The sequence below is a fragment of the Peromyscus californicus genome, unplaced genomic scaffold (genome assembly GCF_007827085.1).
Source record: "Peromyscus californicus insignis strain IS unplaced genomic scaffold, ASM782708v3 Scaffold_4__1_contigs__length_199733344, whole genome shotgun sequence".
NCBI lineage: Eukaryota > Metazoa > Chordata > Mammalia > Rodentia > Cricetidae > Peromyscus > Peromyscus californicus.
In genome coordinates this window covers 29139750-29148814 of record NW_026294562.1, presented here as the reverse complement: position 1 = coordinate 29148814, position 9065 = coordinate 29139750, and positions in this window count along the sequence as shown.

Here is a 9065-nt window from a genome sequence, read left to right as displayed (position 1 = left end):
GTGCCATGGTTCAGTCGAAGTATTTTGCACACTTGCTTGTATGTAAATACTCGAGTATCCCCCATTTTTGTTGCCATGACACTCACTGGCCATGGGTTTCCCCGTAGGAGCTCTAGTTTAGAATTTCATCTGAGGCCAGGAATTGTGGGTTTTTTTCACAAGGAGAAAGTATCTTGTCGCAAGTTACATGTGTTGAGTTTTAAGTAGTCATTACTATGGAGGACACACTTATGATACATGGATGACTTACCTTTTTCATGACTGCTATTAAAGTATTTTAAGGCCCATCCATCACACATACTACTATGCCTAGAAATAGGTTTGAAACAAAGAGAGCTATTTTGTCATTTCAAGGACATTCTCTCTTTTCCTCTCTTGGGCAAATTGGATCGTCTCACATCTAGGTGTTGTCTCTCTTTAGCCTCACCTTTTCTTTGTGTCTTGATTTAGGTATTTGCTCTGCAGATCTTAATAACTGAGGTCAATGCTTACCAAATTTATTTGTTGTCTTTTAAGAAAATGGCCCATTCACAGCAAAAGCCAGCATACAAGATTGTGTGCCTAGGTAGGTAGCATTTAATTCCCCACCTATTTGTTCCATGTAAAGATATATCTGAAACACCATCGCTCATTCCAGTTAATATACACCTTTTCAAACTACTTTTTGCTAAAGAAATATATTTTTGAAATATAAAACTGACTGGAAACATGAAATCAATATCTCATACCTTCATGTACTGCTGTCACTCAGAGCTGATTGGCAGGAATTGTTGAAGCTGTTTGTTTTCCTAAGATCTCTTGTCAGTCATCATTGATTTTCTCTTTTGATTTTATTTGGCACCATTCCATAGTCCATCAAAGGAACATCTTCTTTAAATAGATACACATGTAAATACACACACACACACACACACACACATACACACACACACACACACACACACACACACACACACAGAGAGAGAGAGAGAGAGAGAGAGAGAGAGAGAGAGAGAGAGAGAGAGAGAGAGAGAGAGAGAGAGAGGTCATGAAAGTAAAAGGAAAAATATGAGTAGGGAAGAAGTGTAAAGGAAGGGGGTGAGGTGAAAGTAAGACAAAATACGCAGAATTTATGCTCAAATCAATGTGTGTGTATGTGTGTGTGTGTGTGTGTGTGTATGTGTGTGTGTGTATGTAGTAAGCAGAAAGAGGGCTATTTGGCAGAAAGAAGGGATTTACAGAATCCCAAGAGGAGGGATTGCGGAGGGCAGGGGTACAGATAAGAGCAAGGTACAATGGATTATACATATGAAAACAACATACTGAAACTCATTATTTCTTATGAGAAGTATTTTTTAAAAATAAAATTTTATGATAAAAATAAATGCTATAAAAATGGTTTTGGGATGACTGATGAAAGAACAAGAAATTAACAAAATGAAAATAAACAAAGGTGTGGTCCTTCATGCCATGTGATTGTGCAGGAATGTTCTTGAACGAAATTCTTAATTTCTCTGGAAAGACACAGAGTACAGTCCTGAGGGCCACAGCCATAGAAAACACAAGCATGGTCGTTTGAGGAATTCACCAATTCAGACTGAGGTGATGACTCTGTATCTTAGAATTACCCATCTGTATACCATTAATCCTTCAAGATAAATAGAAGCTTCCATGGCCAAAGATATTCGTGATACAAATTCACAAACGCATTGGCAAATACTGTTTCAGCCTTTTCCTCCCCTTTACCAGATGTCTTAGTTATTGTTTTACTGCTGTGAGGAGACACCATGACCAAGGTAACTCTTGTAAAAGAAAGCATGTAATTGGGGGCTTGCTTATAGTTTTAGAGGGTTAGTCCATGATCATCATGGCAGGAAGCCAACAGGGATGGTGCTGGAGCAGAAGCTGAGGGCTTCACATCCTGATCCATAGGCAGTAGGCAGAGAGAGGGAGAGACAGAGACAGAGACAGAGAGACAGAGACAGGCAGAGAGAGCAAAAGAGCAAGAGAGAGTGAGAACGCTCTTGGGCCCAGGCTAGGTATGGGCTTATGAAACCTCAAAGCTCACCCCCAGCAACCCACCTTCTCCAACAAGGCCATCCCTCTAATCCTTCCCAAACAGTTCCACTAACTGAGGACTAAGCATTCAAGCATATGAGCCTCTAGGAGACCATTCTCACTCAAATTAACCCTCTAGGGATACCCCAAGAGTGTCCCACCAGAGTCCTATTGCTATGGATTTGATTTTCCGTGGGGTCTCCAGTGGCTGTTTAGGTATACCAGTGGCCTCATTCTGTTTTTGGAAAGCTGGAAGAAAACATTTTCTTGTTGAAAATTTATTCTGTTCTTTCTTGCACTGGGCTGAAGGTTGAGAGTTCCTTTCTGTGGTACAAAAACACTACTTCCTAAAGGCCTTCAACTCAGCTATCATCAGAAGGCAAGGAGCACAGGCCTTTAGGTAGGAGCTGGGATGGGATTTTCCTTTTCTTTCTTTTTTGGTTTTATTAAAATATGATCCCAAATAATTACTTGTAATGCTTAACTTGATTTCAAATATATTATCTACTTATAAAATGTGAAAAAATGCCAGGTGGCAATGGCTCACGCCTTTAATCCCAGCATTAGGGAGGCAGAGCCAGGTGGATCTCTGTGAGTTCAAGGCCAGCCTGTACTACAGAGCTAGATCCAGGACAGGCACCAAAACTACACAGAGAAACCCTGTCTTGAAAAAAATGTAAAAAATTACATGCACACACACACACACACACACACACACACACACACACACACACACACACACACACGGAGCGGAGAACAACAATAACAAAAGACCTACAATTTTACCACTCAAGGAAAACAACTATGGCAGCTTTCCTTACCTAGAATCGTGGGGGCAAGATTCCATTTTTCATTCCTTAACTTAAATTACATGTGTATGTGTATATCTGAATGTGAGGATGTGCAGGTGAATGCAGATGCCTAAGGAGGCCAGAAGAGGCCATATGGTCATCTGAAGTTGGAGTTATGGGCAGCTGTGAACCACCCAATGTAGGTGCTGGGCCCTGAACTCACCCTTTGTGAGAGCAGTAGTATTAACAGCTGAGCCATCTTTTTGATTCCTGATCTTCCTATGTTGAGAAAGAACCATGAATTCCACTAGGACCACTAAGTCTCAGTCCTTATCCTTCTTCATGTAAATACTGGGTAGAATGTTACTAGATGGCAAGTTTGGGAGAGGAAGTAGGCATGGGCAGTACCAGCTCCTGTTCTTTGTTTATTGGCACATGCTTGGCCCTGGAACATATGTCCTACCTGGCCTTGGTCACACGGCAAGCTAGCGTTAAGGTGATGGGAGGCCGTGGTGTGGTGAGGAAGTTAAATATGGCTGAACAGGAGTTGAAGGTCAGAAAATGTACTTTCTCATACATGGAAACCATAGCACCCCAGAATTACATATTGATCAGCCCTTGCTGGTCATGAGGATTGCAGTTTAGGTCTTGGATCTTCTCTGTCTTCCTCCTGAGGGCTGTCTTTAACCCAGTCTAGACCTTAGGAAAAAAGGGAACTGTTTACATTCTCTTGGAACTAGTGTGTGTATATGTCCACATGTGTGTGAGTGTGCAAGTGTGCATGTCTGTGGATACACATGAAGAGGCCGGAGGTCTCTTACGGAATCCTTTCTGCTTAGCTTGCTGGTCAGCCAGCAAGCCCTGGAGTTCTACCTGTCCCTGCCCCCCCAGTGCTGGAGTTACTGGCAAGTACAACCTCTCCTGGGTTATTACATGGGTGCTGAGGATTCGCTCTCAAGTCCTCAGGCCTGCAGTGCTCTTACCACTGAGCAGTCACCCCAAATGCTCTTCCCACTCCCCACTTACACGACTCTCTTTCTAACTTTCTTTCTTACAGCCTGGCGTTTTTGATGGGTGGAGCCCAGGACTAAAGACTCTGTGAGTGCTGAAAACACCCTCCAGCCTCTCCTTTCCTTGAAAATGTCACTTGTCTATAGCAGGGAAGGGCATCTGGACCGATGAGGAGAGCAGAAGGGCTGGAGTAAATAGCATAGTGTGTTATCCCTGCCCAAGCCTTTTATTGAATTTCAACTTTCACAGTGAGAGGACCGAAGGCCAAAACTCATAGAGCTGTTTTAAGTGAGGCTGCCAGTCTCTGGGCGAGGTGTCAAAGCGTGGCACAGAACTTGAAAGGGAGACGTTTTTCCAACCTCAGAACCAAACCCAGGGGTATTTTTGGCTCCCCCCCAAACTGGAAGTGAATCACTGGCACAGATGAGTGGGTTTTGACTGTAAGCAGCTGTGAGCTTGGCATTTCAGTCCGAGGATGTGGACAGGTGGACCATGGCAGGAAGACCCATGATGCTGAGACTGGACCACTGCAGGACTACCAAAGACATCTCTTTGGAAGCTCCCTAAACGGTAGCTGCTGGAGAGGGAGAGTCGGTTTCCTTTCAGAGAAGCCCCCAACAACTGTGCTAAACTGCAGATTAATGCCACATACCTGAGAACATAACTGCAGCACCATCTGTATTTCATGGATCTTCAAAAACAACTGGGTGGTAGGGAATGAGAGGGGGATGGATCTGGGAGGAGACGGGGGAAGGTGGTAAATATGTACAAAATCCTCAAAGAACTAATTTAAAAAGTTAAAAAAAAAAGAACGTTAAGATAAATAAATGGGGTTAACTTTTTCTTATTAAGGACCTTTAACAAAGAAATCAAGAGATATTTGATTATTATTATTATGGTCATTGTCATGTAAGGGTCTTACACATCTGTATGGATTTCTGTATATATTATATATACACATATACAGATCATATACATATAAATGTATGTATACATAGGGTATATACACCCATGTGTTTTGAACTTACAAAGTTAATGTGTTGTCACATTTTTATAGTTAAATGTCATCCTTGAGCAGTGTTTTAATATTTTCAAATATTCTCTCAGGTTTTTCCTTGCTATTTTGGGTTTCATTGTGTATCACAGGCTAGCATTTTACTAATGATGATCTTGCCTCTCAAGTGTTTGCTACCACACCTGTCTATAAGATTCCTTCAGATGGCCACATTCTCCCTTCTGAAAGGCAACTCTTATGGTGGATATTTGCTGTGGTATATTATAAACTATGATGTTCCATTCCAGTGGCCTGTCTGTAGCCCCACCCCTCATGGTCCCCAAGGTTTTTTTTCTGTATGCCTGAAAGCTGATATACTTGTGCTCAGGAACCCTTCCTCAGTTATTGCTGCCTTGGTTATCAGGGTAGCCCGTGCGTGCCCTGGGCAGCACTGTGGCCCCCTCTGCTTCTCCAGTCCAGTTTTCCACTCTCTGTGGCTGACGAGGCTCCACATGGAGCCAGAGCTATGCACTCTTATGTCTTTCCTCCATAAGACTTGCCTTCTCCCCAAGTGTTTCTTGGGTCCCAGATTGTTGCAGAATTACTGAGATAAATCTCTTAGTTGCCCCGCCCATCTCTCTCTCTTCCTTACTCATGCCTCCAGGGTTGGAGTTGTGATCGATTCCATATAAACACCTTCATTTTGCCTCAGCATCCTTCTACTTGCCCAAGGCTAACCTTGACATGCCTGGCTTCTACTCTTTGAGTAGGACACCTCCTGGGACACTTTTGGTCCTCAGTCTGCTTCTTCACACCCCTGACATAGACATGGTCATCTCCACCACCTTATCAGTTCCACATACACCCTTCTCATTTTAAACCTCAGTTTTGAGCACAGCATAAGTTATCTTGCAGTTAATGTTACTGCTGAAGACATCTCAGATCTTCCTGAATCTCCAGCAATCAATGTTACATGTCAACATGATTTCCTGGCTATGATAAACTAATATTTTATTTACATGGATATATATATATACACACACACACACAGGCCATTCTTTTGAGATCTAATTTCTCAAAATTAAAAGTTTATTTCTAAAGGACATGCATATTTTTGAGGGTTTTGATGCACATGGTCACATCTGGAATACACAGAAGTAGACCATTAACTGGGCTGCAATTAACATTAATGGCACAGAGAATAGAGGTCCTATTTGTTTCTGAGCTGAAGTGTTCTAGTGACAGGAGGCATCGTGGACTTCAAGACCAGGGACTCAGCTCCTTTCTTTCTCTTGTTCGGAGCTGTGTGATTGTGGGCAAATTAACACTCCTGCTTCATTTCTCTCATCTGTGAAACCTGGTGCAGCTCTCCAGGCCCTCTTCACGGAAAGGCTGCAGGGACCAACTGTGATGTTGCATAAGCGAGCACTTGGAATGTGCCAAGAACCTGGGCAGCAGCATGAGCTTTTATCATCCTAGGGCACTTGTGCTTCAGTGACACGTGCTCGGTTATGAGTTATTCTTTTCTCCGATTCCCACTTCTCATCAACACATTCAGCTGGGGATAAGCACACACGCACAATGGCCCCCATTGTGTGTCAGGCAGACTCTGGGATGGGTGAGGGCAAGACTTGTGGGTAACAGAACTGGAGCAGGGCCAGGGACTGCTAGCATGCCATCCTGGCAATGTGATTAAATACTAATAAATCTCTGGCGTTGACAGGCACCCCCACCATTTGTGGATCTTCTCCTCCCTGCTGTCTCCTGAAAAGAAGGTGCATTTGGGTAAAGACTGAAGACTATTTCCATTCTGTCAGACAGGGAGCAGGCTTTCTCAAAGAGCAGCCAGGAAGTGGCCAAGAAAAGCTAAGAAGATGGGTTGCTATTTGCCTGCCTTCCTTCCTTCCTTCCTTCCTTCCTTCCTTCCTTCCTTCCTTCCTTCCTTCTTTCTTTCCTTCCTTCCCATCTTCTTTCCTTCCTTCCTCCTCCTTCCCTGCTTCCTTCCCTCCATTCCTTCTCCATTTTCTAAGAGCCAAATTTAGTGAAATGGAGTTTAGTGGCATGCATTATAATGAGACATTCTATGAAACATAAAACATGATGGGCAATGTGAATTGCTTCTTGCATTGAGTTTTTGGTGCCCACATTTGCCCAGCATGTGAGAGGGAGGGAGGAAGGGGGAAGAGAGAGAGAGAGAGAGAGAGAGAGAGAGAGAGAGAGAGAGAGAGAGAGAGAGAGAGAATAGAATGGAAAGTGCTGTAGGCACTACAGAGGACCCATTATCTCAAAATAATTATTCCCTTTTAGAAAGTCCCCGCAGCAAGGCTGGGGACAGAGAACAGATGTGGCTCTTAGTCAAGAATACTTAGAACCCAAACCAGAAATTCAGCTACGGGAATAGCTGTCAGCCAGGACGAAAGGCCATGTTGACATGATTGGTACTGAGCAATAGTGTCTAGCCCCTCGAAATGCAAATGCTGTTGTTTGCAGTACAAAAGCCCTGGTTTTCCCTTCAACAGAGCGTGTACTATTAAAATAGCATGTCCTGTGTGGAGTTGCCACACATTCTTTCCATTTTTTTCCCCTGTGTGAGTCAGAGTGCAGATTCTCAACAAGGCTGAAAAGGAAGCCATCTAATTTACATGGGCACTGAGTACCCACATCTGGATGGAGTTAGAGCAAGTGGGAATTACTTGCAACATTTAAATATAGGCGTGCAGAGCTTCCTTCTTTTGACCATATGAGGTATTCATGTATAATTCCATGAAAGCAAAACCTGAAAGTCTACTTCTTAGTAAAAGGAGTTGTGGCTCGTTCTATCACTATAGGAATTGATCCAAACCTAGAGGCAGTCTGTGAGTTGTATGAGGCCATTAGACTCTCCTTCACCTCCAATGGCTGCGGTGAGACAGCACCATCAAAGGCATGCTACAATTTGCCATGTTTGGGCCAAGATGCTGGTGAGATCTGAGATCTGTCCCATCTGGAAATCCCAAGAATGGTGGTGAGTTGCAGATGCTGGGAAAGCTGGCTGGAAACCATTGTTAGTGTCAAGTACATGCCAGGTGGATCCTGTGGACTTCAAGGCTAGCATGGCAGACTGGTCCGGTTTAAACCAATATGGAGAGAAATATACGGATAACAGAGAGCAGCCACTGGGAAGGATGATATGAACAGTTGATGTACAGGAATAGGAAGCCAAGGGGAAGACAGAGCCCCCGTCTGAAGCTGGGGTTCATCAATACCCATCGCTGACATCTAAAAAGGAACTGTACAGATCATCTAACTGAGTAGATACCATCACTGATGTGTGGATCACGGTGGTATTATTATAGACCGTAGAGTGGAAACTGGTAGACACATACAGAAGATTATGTGGTTAGAGCCCAAGGAGACAGGAAAAGTTACTTTGTGACTCCTTTTGAAAGTGTTAAGACAATACTCAGCTCTGTGCCTCTGTGGAATTCTACCTTTTCCATGCTAAGTTTCTGCCAAGTGACATTTACTAGGATTTTGGGCATTTGGTCTTGATTTCTACATTTTTCTCTGAGGTTCTTGATAGTCTTCTGAAGTAACATGATAATACCATCTTTGCCATTGGCTCCATGAGAATTCTTTTCAGGGTGGGTATCTGTCTTTACTTAGGAAAAATATTTTCCAAGCTGCTAATGATGAGAATGAGCCTCATCAAGCACGGGCTAACAGGCAGGAGAAGGCAAAGCTGCCTCATGTTGAATGTAGGCTGAAAGGGGAGAATGTGTGATGAGGGAGAAGAAAACAGGAGGTGTGGAGGGGAAGCTTAGGATGGATCTGGAAAAGACTCTAGAACGTGAATGATTGGGCATAGAAAGGCTCCCACTAACAGATGTCCACTACCCAGTCGGAAGTTTCTCTGAGGCAGCAATGGGAATCTTGCCCCTCCATTGCTGTGGCTTCAGTAAAGTCCATCTATAGAGAGATGAATGTCCTTGACTGAGTGGGTTTGTTGGGTCCTAGGAGCTGATGGGGTTTCACATTGGATTTGAGGAAATAGTGACTTGGGAGAGCATGCATAGCTAAAGGAATAGGAAGTTTAATAGAAGAGGGTTCTTCATCAATTGCTAAGCATTAATTCTTTTCTACCCACTAAAGAAATGTTCAATTCTTTATGTGAATGTTGCTGTTCAAGTACATGTGAACATGCAAGTTAAGATAACTCAAGGCATGGTAAAACATGACACCTATTATTTTCA